At 44.0% G+C, this 19,668-nt stretch overlaps 1 pseudogene across 1 annotated transcript; it reads right to left on the bottom strand.

The window, feature by feature from the left end:
• Positions 1 to 1,302: 1,302 nt before the first annotated feature.
• LOC147372840 (COP9 signalosome complex subunit 8 pseudogene) lies at positions 1,303 to 2,914 on the bottom strand (annotated as a pseudogene). Its single transcript, XR_015164315.1, has one exon. The product of XR_015164315.1 is annotated as a COP9 signalosome complex subunit 8 pseudogene (transcript).
• Between the last annotated feature and the right edge of the window lie 16,754 nt (positions 2,915 to 19,668).

Genomic DNA, 19,668 nt, shown 5'->3' with positions numbered 1-19,668 from the left:
GTCACAATGTCATAATCATGGTTCCAACTGAAGATAAATTTGTGGAAATACTACAGATGTCTCTACCATATTTTGATAAATCAGCATCTGAATGAAAATGGAGTGTGTGATGTTGAAACTGTGTGTGAAATTAGAACTCCCAATGTTATCTTAAGAAAACTGATGTCTTGTTATTAATTCCAGTTAATTTATACTTAGAAGTAGAGAATTGGAAGTGCTCTGATATTTAACAAAGGTCTGTCTAGTCAAGGCTATGGTTTTCCAGTGGTCATGTATGGATGTGAGAGTTGGACTGTGAAGAAGGCTGAGCACCGAAGAATTGATGCTTTTGAACTGTGGTGTTGGAGAAGACTCTTGAGAGTCCCTTGGACTGCAAGGAGATCCAACCAGTCCATTCTGAAGGAGATCAGTCCTGGGTGTCCATTGGAAGGACTGATGCTAAAGCTGAAACTCCAATACTTTGGCCACCTCATGTGAAGAGTTGACTCACTGGAAAAGACTCTGATGCTGGGAGGGATTGGGAACAGGAGGAGAAGGGGATGACAGAGGCTGAGTTGACTGGATGGCATCACCGACTCGATGGATATGAGTTTGAGTGAACTCCGGGAGTTGGTGATGGACAGGGAGGCCTGGTGTGCTGCGGTTCATGGGGTCACAAAGAGTCGGACACTACTGAGCAACTGAACTGAACACATAAAATAGATAAATAATAACCTATTGTATAGCACAGGGAACTCTACTCAGTGCTCTCTGGTGACCTAAATAGAAAGTAAATCCAAGAAAGAGGGGAAATATATATGTGTGTCATTGCTCTTTGGTCGCTGAGTTGTGTCTGACTCTTTTGTGACCTCATGGACTGTAGCCTGCGACACTCCTTTGTCCATAGGATTTCCCAGGCAAGAATACTGGAGTGGGTTGCCATTTCTTTCCCCAGAGGATCTTCCCAACTAGGGATGGAACCCCAGTCTCCTATTTGGCAGGCAGATTTTTTTTTTACCACTGAGTCACCTAGGAAACCCTTACATGTATATATAACGTATTGAATTTGCTGTACAGCAGAAGCTACCACAATGTCGTAAAGCCATTATGCTCAAATAAAAATTAATACAAATAAATAAAATAAACTCTCTGTCAGGTAACTCTAAGAGCCAAATACTCTGGGAAATTTTTTAAATGTTTCTTTTTTTTTTTTTAATTAAGAAATTTGTACTTTAATAGAGACAATGACAGACTAGAACACATCCGCAGGAAGACAGGATAGTGAAACCTCTAGAAACTACTTTCAATAAAACAGTTGAAGAATTCAATTAAATATGTATTGAACAAAGGCAGAATAAATGAACTAGGGGGTGGATTTAACCTGAAAATACAATACACAACTTCAAATGTTCAGAGGGCTGTCACACAAAAAAAGGAAAGACGTGTTCAGTATTTCTCCCATGGGCAGAATCTGACCCAAGGCATAAACATAAGCAACCTATAGGCTGCAGACCAGTTGTACAAAGTGTATCACGTAATAGTTTCTTTCCCCAAAAATGCATTCCACACTGACATCTCCCTTCTTCTGAAAGGAAGTATTACAGCTTCATACTTCTCACAAATGTCTTAAATGTTGCACTTTCATGGCAAGCCCTCCACAGCCAGCAATGGATGTACTCACGCTCTCAGAAAAAAATCTAAAGCAAACTGGTTTACCAGGGAAATGGTCTTGTTCCTCAGCTCGGTCTCAGCATTTTGTATTTGTGATTCTCAGGTGGGCAGAGGAAAAGAGCATGGTCTCCAAAGAGGGTGTGAATTACTATCCCCAGCAATGCAGACACTGCCTCTGGGGTGTCCTCCTCACACTGCAATGCACCACGGCGACTACCAACCTATGGTGCAGGTGGGAGGACGCGCTGTGTGCTGCAGCAGGAACAACACTTGACGACCACTGTTCTACAAGAAGCAGGAGGGCTGTATTTACGAGTCACTAGGAAACATAAACTGCATAATACTGTTGGACTCCAAATTGTCAAACATTACAAAACAAGAAATGTTTCAACAACCATTCAGCATGTTTTAAGGACAAAATATATATAATATACTTGATATTATATATGTATTTTATCACATACTCAGTAAAGTATGCCAAGGTGATTCATCCATCCAATAAAATTGAAAATAAAAATTTTACATTTCTCTACTTGTCAGTATTCAGGCTTCTGAAGGTGGATCTTGAACTCAGAATGGTCAGTTTTTGAGGAAAGCCACATAATCGGTGAGTCTGGCTAACTGCTGCTCTTTGGGGATGGGTGGAACAGGGGCGGGCTCTGATAAGGAAATAAACCTGTTAAAGGAAACATCCAGGGCCCCTGCAACTGGCTTCTTGGGCATGACTATCCTTATGGTGGAGTCGGCTTGCCAGCCTTGTTCAAGGATACCTTTCACAGCCTCCTCTACAGGGAGTCCAACAAAGGCTGCGAAATCGTCGGCAATGATGGAGGTATAGGCTTGGGAGACCAGGGCGAAGGCTCGTCTCCGGGTTGCATCTCTGAGAGCTTCCATGATTGGTTGGACGGCCTCAGACCACTGATGGGCGTTGATGGTGCTGTAGACCCCGGGGAAGTCCCTCTGCCAGATCCGCTGGCCAACTGACCAGATCCCCCCAAGTTCCGAGTTTGCAGATTTTATAGCAGGTGGTATTCTTTTCCAAAGATATCTTGCATTGTTCATGTCATTATGGAGTAGATACAAAGCTAGAAGCTGACCATACACTGGGGGTGTAGCAATTCCTCCTGGAGCCTCGAGCTCCTGGTTCTCGCACTGATCCAGCAACTTTTTGAAACTAAAGGAACTTTCCGCCATCACCGCCACTGGCATTTTCCAAGCCGGTCCCCCGCCGCGCCTCCTCAGCAGAACCAGGCCCCACTCTGTCCCCCTAAATGTTTCTTTTTCCTCTTGTTTTCCATGAGATCTCTTTTATTTTTATTTTTTTGAGATCTCTTTTATATAAGTGTTTTTAAAATCACAAACATTGTAGATAAAAAATTGAACAAATCCTTCAGAAAGGATTTTGTTTTGCTTACTCTATTTAGGGGTAGATTAAGGATAGAGCAACTTATTTAACTCATTCTTAGGGCAAAGCTTGGCTTAAAACAGGAATCATGGCATGTCAGGACCAAGGCTGTTCATAGAGAAAGGGAACACCAAGATTATGGTAACTTTACTGGTATGTTACAGCTTTCATCTCAGCTCCATCACTAGGTCATTATTATTATTTTTTTTTTAATTTTGAACTTTTTACTTTGTATTGGGTTTAGCCGATTAAAAATGTTGTTACAGTTTCAGGTGAACAGGCAGGGACTCAGCCATACATACACATGTATCGATTTCCCCCCAAACTCCCCTCCCCTCCTAAAAATTATTTTGCTTAACTGAGTTTCCTGCTCTTCAACCCTCCCAACCCTCTAATCATCGCTCTTTTTTCAGGAAACCGCACGCAGGTGCTGCCCCAGTGCAATGACTCCGTGTCTGAAACAAGCAGGGTCTGCAGCCTCAGAGGAGAGAGCTCCCTACTGCTCGGGTGAAGGTCCCACAGGACAGAAGACCCTATTCATTCCCCAGGTCAACGCCTCATTGTCCCATTTCTCTCTCCTCACAGTAGACAGCTCCGCCTGGTGGATGGGGGCGGTCCCTGCGCCGGGAGAGTGGAGATCCTTGACCAGGGCTCCTGGGGCACCATCTGTGATGACTACTGGGACCTGGACGATGCCCACGTGGTGTGCAGGCAGCTGGGCTGTGGAGAAGCCCTCAATGCCACGGGGTCTGCTCACTTCGGGGCAGGATCAGGGCCCATCTGGCTGGACGACCTGAACTGCACAGGAAAGGAGTCCCACGTGTGGAGGTGCCCTTCCCGGGACTGGGGGCGGCACGACTGCAGACACAAGGAGAAACGCCGGGGTCATCTGCTCAGGTCAGCACTCCACACTGTCCACCTGCTAGGGGAGGGGAGGGCCCAGGAGGACGGGAGTCTGAACCCTGAGGGAGAGATGCTGAAAGGACCAGAGAAGGAGGCTTCCTCCCATGAAGCCTGTCTTTCCAGCAGACGTGAAGACGAGGTGCTTTCACTGCCTCGTGCAGCAGTTGAGATTCTGGTCCTTTCTCCTCAGTAGTGTTTGCTGGCAGAGCCTTTTCTCAGTTTTCCTTGAAATCAGGGCTCACTCTTCTGGTACATATGGTAGAGAAGTCTTAAAGCCAAGGTGCTAGTTTTTTTGTTTTGTATCAAATTTCCACATAGTTAATGGTTTAAAACAACACATGTACTTCCTTACACTTCTGTAGCTTAGATGTCCAGCAGGAATCTCACTGGATGGGGATCAAGGTTTCAGTAGAGTCACATCACCTCTCAGCCTCTGGGAAAGAATCTGTTTCTTGTCTTTTCAAGCTTCTAAAAACTGCCTGCCTGCTTTTGTTCATAACCCCCTTCTGTTCATCATCAGACCAGCATCGCTCCACGTCTCTAACTGTTATATTCACATCTCCTTCTAACCAGAACGAGGAAAAGTATTCCACTCTAAAGGATAGTGAGTCTAAGATTGTGATTAGACTGTGCTCAGGTGGTTAATCCATCAGGGTAATCTCAAGGTCCTTACCTTAATCACATCTGTAAAGTCTCCTTTGCCAGATAAGGAAACAGTCACAGGTCCATTAGTCTATCTGCCTCCACACTGTCCACATCACATCCCTTTCATACACTCTTTTTGATGTTTTGTCAGGAAGCAGGTATCAGCTTCCACTCCCTTTCAGGTGTCCAGGTTGGTCTTCCTCTCAGTTCATATCCACTACATCATGGTGATAGAAATATTTAGAAAGACAGACAAAGTCAGATAAAAATGAGACAGGTTTCACTCTGGTTATCTAGTGGATTTGCTTCCTCAGCTGAGTCAGAGATGAGTGTTCACAATTCTGGGGAGAGAGGAAAACCCAGAGCACTGAGTGGGGTGCTCACTGTGTCCCATCTCCTTACCTTCAATCTCAGAGTTCCTGGCCCTCAGGATGGTGAGTGAGGACCAGCAGTGTGCTGGGTGGCTGGGAGTTTTCTACAACGGGACCTGGGGCAGTGTCTGCCGCAGCCCCATGGAAGACATCACTGTGTCCGTGATCTGCAGACAGCTTGGCTGTGGGGACAGTGGAAGTCTCAACGCTTCTGTTTGTCTCAGGGAAGGTTCTAGACTCCAGTGGGTAGATTTAATCCAATGTTGGAAAACTGATACCTCTGTCCGGCAGTGTCCTTCTGACCCTTGGGAATACAGTTCCTGCTCTCCAAAGGAGGAAGCCTACATCTCATGTGCAGGTGACTTACTGTCTGTTTCTGTGTCTGTCCCAACCCTGTAGGATAGTATTCAGATTTGATATTTTAAAATCTAAGTGCTACATTTAAGTTGAGTTTATAAAGTGAAGTTGGATGGAGCTAATTTAATCCACATGTTCCAAACTTGCTTTATTAAAAGTTTTTAATTGATATAATTGACATAACATTATATTGTTTGCTGTGTGCAACATAATGCTTATATATTTGTGTGTATTGATAAATGATCACTACAGTAAGTCTAGTTATATCCATGACCATATATATAGTTAAATATTTTTCTTATATGATGAGGATGTTTAAGATGTATTTTCTTATCATTTTTCAAATAGACAGTATGGTATTCACTATAGTCACCATGCTGTATGTTATATCTCTTCACCTATTAATTTTACAACTCAAATTTATACCTTTTGACTACATTTGCCACACCAAATTCCCCACCTCTGGCAGCCACCAACTACTCAGCATCTCTGAACTTGTGTTTTGTTTTAAGATTACACATATAAATGAGATTTTATGGTATTTTCCTTTCTCTGTCTGATTTATTTCGCCTAGCATAATGCCTTCAAGGTCCATCCTTGTTGAAACTGGCAAAAATTTCTTCTTTTTTATGGGTGGATATATGTCTATATTACAGTTTTTTTATCCATTCATCCATCAGTGAAGACTTACCTTGTTTGGCTCTTGTATATATTGCTATAAAATACTAAAAAGTAATGCTGTTAAAGTGCTTCAGTCAATATATCAGCAAATTTGGAAAATTCATCAGTGGCCACAGGACTGGAGAAGGTCAATTTTCATTCCAATCCTGAAGAAGGGCAGTGCCAAAGAATGTTCAAACTACTGCACAATTGTGCTCATTTCACATGCTAGAAAGGTTATGCTCAAAGTTTTTCAAGCTAGGTTTCAGCAATAAGTGAACTGAGAACTTCCAAGATGTACAAACTGGGTTTAGAAAAGGCAGAGGAACCAGAGATCAAATTGCCAACATTTGTTGGATCATAGAGTAAACCAGAGAATTCCAGAAAAACATCTGCTTCATTGACTAGACTAAAGCCTTTGACTATGTGGATCACAATGAATTGTGGAAAATTCTTAAAGAGATGAGAATACCAGACCACCTTATCTACCTCCTGAGAAACCTGTATGCAGGTCAAGAAGCAACAGTTGGAACTGGATATAAACAACTGACTTGTTCAAAATTGGGAAAGGAATTCGTCAAGGCTGTATATTGTCACCCTGTTTATTTAAATTATATGTAGAATACATCATGGGAAATGCCAGGCTGAATGAATCACAAGCTGGAATCAAGATTGCCGTGAGAGATATCAACAACCTCAGATATGCAGATGATACTACTCTATTGGAAGAAAGAGAAGAGGAACTAAAGAGCTTCTTGTTGAGGGTAAAAGAGGAGAGTGAAAAAGTTGGCATAAAGCTCAACATTCAACATTCTAAAAATTAAGATCATGGCATCTGGCCCCATCACTTCATGGCAAATAAAAAGGGAGAAAGTGGATACAGACAGATTTTCTTTTCTTGGGCTCCAAAATCACTGCTGGTGGTGATGGTAGCCATGAGATTAAAAGAGGCTTGCTCCCTGGAAGGAAAGCTATGACACACCTAGACAGAGTATTAAAAAGCAGAGACATCACTTTGCTGACAAAGGTCCATATAGTCAAAGTTATGTTTATTTCAGTAGTCATGTATGGATATGAGAGTTGGATTATAAAGAAGCTGAGTGCCAAAGAGTTGATGCTTTTGAATTGTGGTGCTTGGATGCGACAAATGAATTGTGAGTCCCTTGGACAGCAAGGAGATTCAACCAGTCCATTCAGGGAATCAACTCTGAATGTTCATTGGAAGGACTGATGCTGAAGCTGAAGCTCCAGTACTTCTGCCACCTGATGAGAAGAGCTGACTCATTGGAAAATACCCTGATGCTGAGAAAGACTGAAGGCAAAAGGAGAAGTGGGCCACAGAGGATGAGATAGTTAGATAGCATCACCAATTCAGTGGACATGAATTTGAGCAAACTTTAGGAGATAGTGAAGCACAGAAGAACCTGGCATGCTGCAGTCCATGAGGTTGCAAAGAGTCAGACGGAACCTAACAACTGAACAAATGTTGCTGCACTGAACATTGTTGTTTCAAGTTAGTGTTTCCTTCAGATAAATGCCCCAAAGTGAAATTGCTAAATCGTATGGCAATTCTATTTTTAATTTTTGATGCACCTCAATACTGTTTCCATAGGGGCTGCATCAACTTACATTCCCTCTAACTGTGCAAAAGCTTTCCTGTCTCTTCACATTCTCCTCAACTCCTGTTATTTCTTCTTTTTGATAAAAGCCTTTCTAGAGGATATGAGGTGATATCTTATTGTGGTTTTGATTTGTATGTTCTGATGATTAATAGTGTTGAGCACATTTTCATGTACCTGTTGTCAAGTTGTATGTATTCTTTAAAAAAAATATTTATCAGTTTCTCTGCCCATTGTTTTAAAGCCATATTGTTTGATTTTTGCTACTGAGTTGTGTGAGTTCCTTGTGTATTTAGGATAATAATCATTATCAGAAATATAATATGTAAATATTTTCTCCAGTTCCATAGGTTGCTTTTTCATTTTGTTGATGGTTTCCTTAACTGGGCAGAAGCTTTGTAGCCTTATGTGGTCCCAACTGCTTGTTTTTACTCTTGTTCCCTTTGATTTGGTGTCAAATCCAAAAAATCCTCATGAAGACTGATGTCAAAGATTTTATTTCCGGTTTTTTTCCTGTAGAAATTTTATGGCTTTAGGACTTGTGATTAAGTCTTTAATCTACTTTGAGTTAATTTTTGTGTGGTGTAAGATAGTGGTTCAGTTTCATTCTTTTGCATGCGGCTGTCCGGTTTCCCAATGCCATTTGCTGAAAAAACTGTCCTTTCCTCATTGTATGCTCTTGGCTTCTTTGTAAAAAATTAATTGACGTACAAATGTGGGTTTATTTCTGGGCTCTCTATTCTGTTCCATTGATCTCTGTGTCCATTTTTATACCAACAACGTACTGTTTTGATTAATATAGCTTTGTAACATAGTTTGAAAACAAGAAGTATGACACTTCCAGCTTTATTACTCTTTCTCAAGATTGCTTTGGTATTCAGTGTCTTTTGTGGTTCCATGCAAATTTTAGGATTGTTTGTCTGTATCTGTGAAAGTTTCCATGGAAATTTTGGTAAGGATTGCAGTGAATCTGTAGATTGCTTTGGGTAGTATGGGCATGTTAATAATATTAGATTTTCCAATCCATGAGCACAGAATATCTTTCCATTTATTTGAGTCATCTTCAGTGTCTTTCATCAATATTTTATAGTTTTCAGTGTACAGGTGCGGGGAGCCGCCGGGAGGATCTCCACCCATGGCAAAGGTCATGAGGAAGGAGGCTCGACATACGCAAAAGTGGAATCGAGCCTCAGGAGTCCCCCTGGAAATTCTCGAGCATCTACCCCCATAACCAGAGCCTGCCTACTTTACTACTTTGTGCTCTCACCTACACCTCTGACTTTATGGGGGGCTGTCCCCCACCACCTCTTTGGGAGAAGGAGTTAACTTAGAGCTCCAGTTAATAATAATTTCTGGGCGTGACGAGAGTATTTTAACCTACAAACTCCTCCGAAGGTTCTCTAGCCTGCCTGACAGGCTTGTCTGGCCACATGTGATTGCTCACAGCCTCCCAACCATGAGAGGCACGAGATGCTTTAAACATTCTAAAAACAGATTCTTTAGAAAAGTTAGAAAACCATTAGTATAAGTATAGTGGGCTGATTAGAAATTGTATTGGTAAAGGGTTTTTCATTTGTTGAGCCAATGTTTGTTGCTAAGTCTCCACATCCGCTGCCCTTACACACATTAATGAATATATAGAAGAAATAAGTATTAACCTTTGATATTAATCACGTTAGACCTTAGGCTAAGTAAATTCTTTCCTTAATTAAAACCCACTACACTCTCACCCTGTAGGAATGTAATTTTATCTGGTACCTTCGGAAGGTGGAGTCTTTTTTAAGAATAATCACCCCTGGAGAAATAAGTGTCCTGGTTGACTGACTGCTGTCACAAGGAGAGGGTCATAAATTGTCAGCAGGCCCCATGGCCAGAAGATGATGTAACACCCCTAAGACCTCTGTATACATTTGTATGAAGCACCTGACTTTGATAAAAGTCAGGACTGCTGACCCCGCTTGACTTTTGCATAACATCTCAGTGTATAAAAGTAGACCATGGAAAATAAAGAATTGGGATCAGTTTCTCGAAATACTGGTCTCCCCATGTCACTCTCTCTCAAACTCTGGCTGAATCTCCGTCTGGAGTGCGGAACCCACCAAGCTTACTAATTTTGCCTGGGCTTCTAAGATCCGACTGGGGAGGCCTCAGTGTCTCCTCTCCTTCGGGAGAATGGAAGGACGCCTGCGGCCTACGTAAGTGGTGCAAACTTCTTGTCTTGAAGTTTTATTGGTCTCCCGCGTAAACCAAGCTACTCAGCCTCTTTTCTCCACTGAATTTTCCTGCTGAGCTATCTTCATTCTATTACCCTTTACATCTCTAGTTAATATCTAATTGAAGCTATTGTATCCTGATCCTCGCTGACGCCGTCCCCGCTTCGAACTCCCTGGATCAGCCGGGGCTGGACCTCGGCATACAGGTCTTTCACCTCCTTGGTAAAGTTTATTCCTAGATATTTTATTCATTTTCATGCAAATGTAAATCAAATTGTTTTCTCAGTTTCTCCTCATGGCAGTTTATTGTTAGTGCATAGAAATGCAACTGATTTTTGTATATAGATTTTTCATTCTACAACTTTACTGAGTGTATTAGTTCTCATATTTTTGGTGAAATCTTTAGGGTTTTCTATATATAATATCATGTAAGGGAGTCTCCTTCTTCATGACTCTGATGGTAGAGAATCCATCTGCAATGCAAGAGACTCGGGTTTGATCCCTGGGTTGGGAAGATCCCCTGGAGGAGGGAATGGCAACCCACTCCAGTATTCTTGCCTGGAGAATCCCAGTGGGCAGAGGAGCCTGGCAGGTTACAGTCCTTGGAGTTGTAAAGAGTCAGACATGACTGAGTGACTAACACTTTCACTTTTCAATGTGCAAATAGTGTCAGTTTTGCCTCTTCCTTTCAGATTTGCATGTCTGATTTTCTTTTTATTGCCTGATGGATCTGGACAGGACTACCAAAACTAAGTTGAATAAAAGTGGTGAGAGTAGATAATTTTGTCTTGTGTCTGACTTCAGAGGAGAAGCTTTTGGTTTTTTACAGTCAAATATGATGTTAGCTGTGAATTTCTCATATGGCCTTAATTATATTGAGATGCAATCCTTCTATAACTACTTTGTAAAAGAGTTTTTATCATAAATGGATTTTGAATTTGTCAAACATTTTTTTCTGCATCCTTTGAGATATGATTTTTAGCTTCGTTTTCTTTATTTGGTGTATTACATCAATTAGTTTGTGAATGTTAAATTATCCTTGCATCCTTGGAACAAACATCACTTGATCATGGTGTATGATTCTTTTGGCGCATTGTCAAATTAAGTTTTCTCATATTTTGTTGAGGATTCTTGCACCTATATTTATCAGAGTATTAGCCTGTAATTTTCTTTTCTTGTGGTGTCCTTATCTGGTTTTGGTATCAGAATAATGTTGGCCTCATAAAATAAGTTTGGAAGTGTTTCTTTCTTCTGTTTTTGGAAGAGTTTGAGAAGGCTCCACCACTAAAAATTGTTACATTGGGAATTGGGATTTTGAAAATAAATGTTGAATGAAATAAATAAATGTTGGGGAAGGCAACAAATAGTTAAACCATAGCACCTTACTTCCTTCAACATTTCTCTGTCTGTTTCTCTCTCTCCTTCCCTCCCCCTGCATATACACAAACACATACACCCCATTCAGGTACACCTTGAATGGTATGCTGAATGTTGCCTGAAACCCACAGCTAAGAATGTGGAGAGAGATATTTCAAAAGCAGAGGCTCACTCCCTTCCTTGCCTCTCTTTTTTCATCTCTGTCTTTTCCATTTGAGGCCAAAGAGGCATTAAACTATTAGACCTTTTATTGATGATATTTTCCCTACAATTAAACACTGGGAATTGAGAGGTGGTAAAGTCTTTGACCATGAAAATGAGCAACTTGCTCACAAACGTCCTGCCATCATTTTCTCAGAGGTTCTTTGCATAGCGTGGGTAGGAGGTTTGATAGGATGATCTGGAAAGAATATACAAATTTTGATACTTTATGACAGGTACTATTTACCCTTCTGGTTTTTTGTGTTGCTTTGAATTTGTATTTATTTCTCTCAGCTTCAATTCTTTTATATATACTTTTCAGTCTTTTGTTTGTTATTTCCACATCTTCTCAATACAAATTTTTCTCTGTAGGTTTTTTTTTTTTTTTTTACTCTATTGCAAAAATTTCTGCCTTACTCAGTGTGTACATATATATGTCCATATATCTTCTTAGAATTCTACTAACTCTTTCCTGTATATTTCCTTTTTAAGAGATTCCTAACCAACACTATGGACTTTTCCGGTGGCTCAGACAGCAAAGAAACTGCCTGCAGTGCAGGAGACCTGGGTTCGATTCCTGAATAGGGAAGATCCAGTGGAGAAAGGAATAGCAATCTACTCTAGTATTCTTGCCTGGAAAATCCTATGGACAGTGTAGCCCGGCGGGCTGCATTCCATAGGTCACAAACAGTCAGACACGACTGAGCAACTAACACACACACACACACATAACCAACACTGCATTGTAGATCAATTATTGTCCAATTAAAAATAAATTTAGAAAAGAGAGTTTCCTTTTACAACAGTAGTCTTCACTTGCCCATTTGTCACACTGAATAGTAGGTAAGAGTAGCTTATAATTTATCTAATAACTTTCCATTAAAATTATGTATATGAGATTTTGAGTATAAATTAACTCTGTTCTTCTGGACTGATTATTTTTAATATGAGATATTATCATAGACTATTACCATTCACTTATATTTGGTTTACTATTTCACTGATTAGTGTGAATTTAAAGTTTTATTTTACTGAATTTTATTCATCTATTCATTCACTCAATAACTATTTATGAAGCCCTTATCTAGGTATTTAGAAAAGGTTTTCCATACATATTTGTTGAATGAGTGCATACAATGTGCAGGCACTGTCCTAATGGCAGAAACATGGCACATATAAGATATACAAGGTCCTTCTTCTAATGGAACTTTCATTAAGAGTTTGGCCACCTCATGTGAAGAGTTGACTCATTGGAAAAGACTCTGATGCTGGGAGGGATTGGGGGCAGGAGAAGAAGGGGACGACAGAGGATGAGATGGCTGGATGGCATCACTGACTCGATGGACGTGAGTCTGAGTGAACTCTGGGAGTTGGTGATGGACAGGGAGGCCTGGCATGCTGCGATTCATGGGGTCACAGAGTCGGACACGACTGAGTGACTGAACTGAACTGAACTGATGTGTACATTTGTAGATGTCTGTGTTTATTTTTGCTGTGGGGTGTGAAGACTGATAAACAAGTAAATATTTAAAGTAATTTCAGCTGTGATCAGATGCAGTGAAAGTTTCAGCCCAGGAGTTAATGAATGAGCCTGTGTTTTCATGTGTCATTTGCACTGACCCAAGGACCTTAGATAATCCTATCTGGGGATCACCCCCAGCTGTTCCTGATCCAGTGTTTCCTTCTTGTTTGCAGGAAGAAGACCCAAGAGCTGTCCAACTGCTGCCCCATGCACAGGTACGTCAGCCCCGCCCCCTCCCCTGTGGCTCCCAGGGGCTCCTTCCTCCCACCAGGGCAGTCACAGGAGGGGCTGCTGCCTTTTCAGACAGAGAGAAGCTCCGGCTCAGGGGAGGAGACAGCAAGTGCTCAGGACGGGTGGAGGTCTGGCATAGTGGCTCCTGGGGCACTGTGTGCGATGACTCCTGGAGCCTGGCAGAGGCCGAGGTGGTGTGTCAGCAGCTGGGCTGTGGCCAGGCCCTGGAAGCTGTGCAGGCTGTGGCGTTTGGCCCTGGAAATGGGAGCATCTGGCTGGACGAGGTGCGGTGCAGGGGCCGGGAGTCCTCCCTGTGGGACTGTGCTGCGGACCCCTGGGGGCAGAGCAACTGCAAGCACAAGGAGGATGCTGGTGTGAGGTGCTCTGGTGAGTGAGGGGTTCGGGGTCCACCCTGGGTGAGCTGGGGCACTGCGGGGGCACTGGGCTGGGCCAGGCGTGGTGGGGAGTTTGTATTTAGACAGTGTCCAGGTCCTGGGGCTCTGATCTAGGACGGGGGAGCTGGGAGGACGGGACACTGGTGTTGTGGAGACTGAGGTCTGATTTCAGGCTCAGGAGGGAAAAATGGGTTTGCCCTGCTTTCTGGCCAATTTCTTTTCCTCACACTGCTGTTTTTCTCTTTAGGTGTAAGGAAAACATTGCCCCCAACTGCCGTAGGTACTGTGAATACCCATGGGCAGGAGAGAATACTCAAGTCTGGGGACCTGTTCTGTGGGCCCTCTGACAGCTCAGGAGAGGAAAGAGCCTGAGGAGCCCTGGCTGTTGGGGAGGAGCCTGGGGCGTTATGTTGGGGAACTCCTCTGCCTTGGTTCCTGGGGCTGCATTTTTCTCATGACTGGGGCCCAAGGGAGACTGGTTCCTGTGTTGTAGAATCTAAGGTTCTCCCACCTGCCTCTGAGTGTTGCTCCTCTTCAGTGAGGTGCGGGTCCCAAGATTGTTTGATGCTCTGTCTCCTGAAGCCCAAGGAGAGGGGATGAGCCAGGTCCTCAGAGGCTGTCTCAGCAGGGCAACTCCCTGACAATCCCCAGCTCTGCCTCAGGGCCACACTGGCCGGAGTGGTTGACCCATCTCAGGATGAGACCTGGGGGAGCCAGGTCACTGTCAGTGCACTTGTGTCTGAGGCTGGGATGCCATTGTCTGGAGCCCCTGGAAATGCTGGCACAAGGGGTTTCTCTGTGCCCAGGACCTTCTCCCACCCCTGTTGCCTTGTTCTCTTTAGGGTCCAGACCAGTTTCAAGTCCTTTCCCTGACATCTTCTCCTTGCCTGGGGTCCTCTGCCTCATCCTGGTGTCCCTTCTCTTCCTGGTCCTCATCATCCTGGTGACTCAGGTGTTCAGATGGAGAGCAAAGTGCAGAGGTGGGCTGCCGGGGGAACCAGTGACCAGGGAGAGTGTGTGGAGGCAGGAGATGGGGCAGGTGTGAGGAGGGGAACCTAGGCCACGTCTGTGTTGTGAGTCTGAAGAACTCCGTGTGCTTCGTGCTGAGCTCTAAGGGGTGAGAAGACAGAGGTTCTTAGGACTGGGGCGTGAACTTTTATAAGTCATAGCCTCTCCTACAAGACCAGAGAGTCGGGGCTGAGCTGTGAATTCAGGTCAGACCAGGAGAGAAGGTGCTGACATGGTGCACGGGGTGGGAGATGATCCTGAGGTCCAGGCAGCCTCTGTGTGAACATCTGGGAGATAAAGCATGGGCCTGCTGGACCGGGATGTCTGGGGCGGCACCTCTGACCTGCTAGGGGATCTCTCAGCCTGCTATATCAGGGTGTCTGGGGCAGCATCTCTGACCTGCTATGGCATCTCTCAGCCTTATCCAGCTATGAAGATGCTCTTGCTGAAGCCGTGTATGAGGAGCTCGATCACCTTGTGACTCAGAAGGAGGGTCTTCTGGGCAGCCCAGGTGGGTGTCTCTGCCTGCCCTCCTGGGACCTCTGGTTGTCACACCCACTGGGTGTGCGCATTTTCTCAGCATCTGCAGACTCCACACCTTCCCCAGGCTCACAGAGGCAGCTCTCCAAAGTGACAGGATGGCCTCTCACAGCCCCGTGAGCCCCAGCCTCTGTCTACACTGCAAGAGCCAGACCCATCCCTTCTAAGCCTTAACACTGGTCCCGTGGGTGTGGGAGGGTCATTCTGTGTGTTGTGTGATGTTTGTCTCCACTTTAGACTTCCTGTCAGATGGTGAGGACAAAATTGACTCCAGATCTGCTCCAGGTAATAAGAGGCAGACCTGCTTCAGCTGAGTGTTGCAGAGGAGAGTTTCCCTCCTCATAGAGAGGAGATGTAAGGGAAGTCTTTCTTTACAGTCTTCCTTTGATGGACCAGAGTGATCACTTGTGTCCGGATCTGGTCTGTCCTTCTCCTCTCTGGCTGTTCTGTGATGTCGCACATTTGGGGCTGGGCTCTCTGTGTTAAGAATCACAAGTGACACAAACTGGTTTCAAAAATAACATCTGTGAAGCATAGTTTGTCAAAATTCTTTAATAATGCTCAATGGTGGGAGAGTTGCTTTGAGATATATATTTTCAATCAGGAAATATTAAGATATTTAAAATCATGTTTTGGTTTATGGACACATCAAAATGAAACATGGTCTCAGAGAAAAAAATCTTTTGAAACAAGGAGTGACTGGTGCCTCTATTTAGCATCTCAGAAACTCTGGGTCAGAAGGGATCTTAGGTATTTCCCAGATCAACCCCCTTACTGTGGTTTCATCTGATCCCTGCTCTGCCCTCAGAAGTGCCAGATCAAAGGACTGATGCCCCTGGTAAGGATTACAATGATGCTGAAGAGGTACCAGTGCCTGGGGCTCCTCCTGCCTCTCAGGGGACCAAGGAGGAAGTGCTCCCAAAGAAAGAAGATGGGATGAGGTCTCAGACAGGTGAGTGGGGATTAGCTGATCCCCTGTAATCTCTGGTCTCTGTCCAGGAAAGGGTGAATTTGAGCTCTTCAATGCCAAACCTCTCCACAGTTTCAAAACATGGGTAATCTCATGCATTTGATGGGCTTCCCTGGTGGCTCAGATGGTAAAGAATCTGCCTGCAATTCAGTAGACCAGGGTTTGATCCCTCAAGCAGGAAGATCTCCTGGAGAAATGAATGGCTACCCACTCCAGTATTCTTGCCTGGAGAATCCCATGGATAGAGGAGCCTGGCAGGCTACAGTTCATAGGGTTGCAAAGAGTCAGACACAACTGAATAACTAGCACTTCACTGCCTGGAGGCAGGTCTTCTCAGAGCTCCTGTGTGAGCACAGGTCTCCTGTGATGCAGGGTTTCCACATGAGCTGAGGCCCCAGAGAGTAAATGGACTGGACCTGAGAGGACAGCTGGGATCCATCCTCACTGTAGCTGATATGAAATAGTCTGAGCCTCCCTGACCACCCCTGGGTTCCAGGGATGCTTTTTCATCACCACTTGCTTAACTTGCTTCCTCCTCACTGTCTGGCCCCCTTGTCTCTGTTCTAAATCATACCTCTCTTTCCTCTTTCAGGCTCTTATCTAAACGTCTTTACAGAGGAAGCTGATCCTGGGGAAGGAGGAGAGAGCCCCTGGCTGCTCCAGGGGGAGAAAGGGGACCCTGGGTATGATGATGTTGAACTAAGTGCCCTGGGAACATCCACAGTGACTTTTCCATGATGTATTAAATACAAGATCATGCTGCAGATATTCTAATTGCCTGTATCTCAATAGAATAGTGCTGACCTCTGATTGTGTTATATGGAAATTGCTCAAAGTGAAATATTCTAAATAAAGTAATTTTTTTTTTTTTTGGTTTGTTAGTAATTACCACGTTCCATTGGCTCAGACAGTTAAGTGTCTGTCTACAATGCAGGAGACCCAGGTTCTCTCCCTGGATTGGGAAGATCCCCTGGAGAAGGAAATGGCAATCCACTCCAGGACTATTGCCTGGAAAATCCCATGGGCAGAGGAGAGTGGTAGGCTACAGTCCATGGGGTCGCAAAGAGTCGGACACGACTGAGCGACTTCACTTTCACTTTCACTTTCACCATGTTCCATGTCAAATGCTTTTAGAGGATTGGTCCTCAAACACCATTTTCCTCAAAGGAAATACACAATGAGTGCACTGCCCTGTTTTCTCACCTTCTTCAAAGGCTAATGAGAGCATGAATTCGTCCGGGATCACAGATGCTCCAGGTCACTCTTGCTTAGAAAAAGTATCTAAACTTGGTCCACATTCACACCCTCCTTCCTAGCAAGATGATTTTGTTGACCAAAAGGTATAGTCAGAACCTGGTAGAGTTATTTTATTTGGTGGGAATGCTTAAGACTTGAAGCCCTGAAGATATAGCATCTCAGTAGCTTTGAGAAAACTGCTCCAAAGAGGCAGCAGGGGAAGTCAGGCTGTATACCAGTTTGCAACAAAGGGAGCAGGGAATCTGAACATCAAAGATCAAGTACCAAGTTAAAGAATGTAGCGTTCTATAACGCAGGACTGGAAGAAACACAAGCTGGAATCAAGATTGCTGGGAGAAATATCAATCACCTCAGATATGCAGATGACACCACCCTTATGGCAGAAAGTGAAGAGGAATTCAAAAGCCTCTTGATGAAAGTGAAAGTGGAGAGTGAAAAAGTTGCCTTAAAGCTCAACATTCAGAAAACGAAGATCATGGCATCCAGTCCCACCACTTCATGGGAAATAGATGGGGAAAGAGTGGAAACAGTGTCAGACTTTATTTTATTGGGCTCCAAAATCACTACAGATGGTGACTGCTGCCATGAAATTAAAAGACGCTTACTCCTTGGAAGGAAAGTTATGACCAACCTAGATAGCATATTCAAAAGCAGAGACATTACTTTGCCAACAAAGGTTCGTCTAGTCAAGGCTATGGTTTTTCCTGTGGTCATGTATGGATGTGAGAGTTGGACTGTGAAGAAGGCTGAGTGCCGAAGAATTGATGTTTTTGAACTGTGGTGTTGGAGAAGACTCTTGAGAATCCCTTGGACTGCAAGGAGATCCAACCAGTCCATTCTGAAGGAGATCAGCCCTGGGATTTCTTTGGAAGGAATGATGCTAAAGCTGAAACTCCAGTATTTTGGCCACCTGATGCGAAGAGTTGACTCATTGGAAAAGACTCTGATGCTGGGAGGGATTGGGGGCAGGAGGAGAAGGGGACGACAGAGGATGAGATGGCTGGATGGCATCACTGACTCGATGGACGTGAGTCTGAGTGAACTCCGGGAGTTGGTGATGGACAGGGAGGCCTGTCATGCTGCGATTCATGGGGTCACAAAGAGTTGGACACGACTGAGCAACTGATCTGATCTGATATATGGGAAGATGCAAGCCTCTGGTCTCACTGGATTCATTCCTTCCATATGCAGCTCAGCTATCTGGGGCCAGCCTTGTTTCCCGGTTCACCTTAGGGAGAAGCAAATGGCTGCTTCTTGCATCCCCCAGATCCTCAGCCATCACCATGAGGGTGGCAGCATCCCCTGGACCAGTTTTGGGAGCGCTCATTCACAACTGGAGACCAGAAATCGTTGATGGCTGTGACATTTCTCATTTATTGATATGGCAGGAGATATTTTCATTTCACAAACTCATGGAAAAAACTCAATCCTGAACATTCCTGTATGTTCTTCCCTGAGATGTCACATCACTTGTTTTTAACCTATTCTTGGGCACCAGACTTGGGTGTGGGTTTCAAAGCGGGAATCTGCTGGTGGGAAAGAATGGATACAGCTTTCCTTATCCTGCTTAAGTGTTCATGGGTCAATTAAAACTCTAACTCTGGGTAACTACCTTTGCCTTTTCATCTCTCATTCCCTAGGTTACTTTATCTGTTTATTCCTCAAGCAGATAAAGATTCCTTCTTGCTCTTCTCCCATGTCTAGTTGGTTATCAAATCCTTATGAATCCATTCTTCCCATCCCTGCCTACTATTTCTTCAGAACATTGCCATTTCTTGTCTGTCCAATTATCTATCCTTCTGAGCAAATTATATCAGCTCCTATCTCTCTCTAGTTGATGGATGGCAAATTGGTGCTCACCCACACCCTGCATCCACATGGGACAAGAGGGCAAGAAAGTGAGACCTAGACAGAGGGGATCCAGAAGAAGGGATAGATGGGGAAATCAGGTACGTTTGTCTATTTACATTTCAAAGATGTGGATGGAGGGGTCTGATATGACTGAATTCTTAAAGGAAGTATTTGAGACTAATGGGCTCCTCTGAAGACGTACTGTTTCAAGATTGCTTTAATCTGGTTACTACTGAAAATGTAAATGTGATCTTGCTGTGATTCTTCAGGGTACAGAGAGCTGTCATGTAGGAGTGGCCAAGTAAAGATTATATTTCAAAACAGCCCCCTCCCCCCAATTCCATTGTGGACATGTGGAGAGGCTGCTGAACTAATATAAGACCTGAGAGTGATGGCCTGGTTGTGAGTTGAACCCACCCAGTTCCTGGCTGATGGCTCTGCATGGTGTCCAGGGCTCCGACCTACAGTCACGCTTGCAGTCTTCATAGTTCTA

The sequence above is a fragment of the Bos grunniens genome, chromosome 5 (assembly GCF_055505025.1).
Source record: "Bos grunniens cultivar Pamir isolate PY7600 chromosome 5, Bosgru_T2T1.0, whole genome shotgun sequence".
In the NCBI taxonomy this organism is placed as follows: domain Eukaryota; kingdom Metazoa; phylum Chordata; class Mammalia; order Artiodactyla; family Bovidae; genus Bos; species Bos grunniens.
Note: the sequence above shows the minus strand (reverse complement) of the source record. Positions and strands in the feature narration are given on the sequence as shown.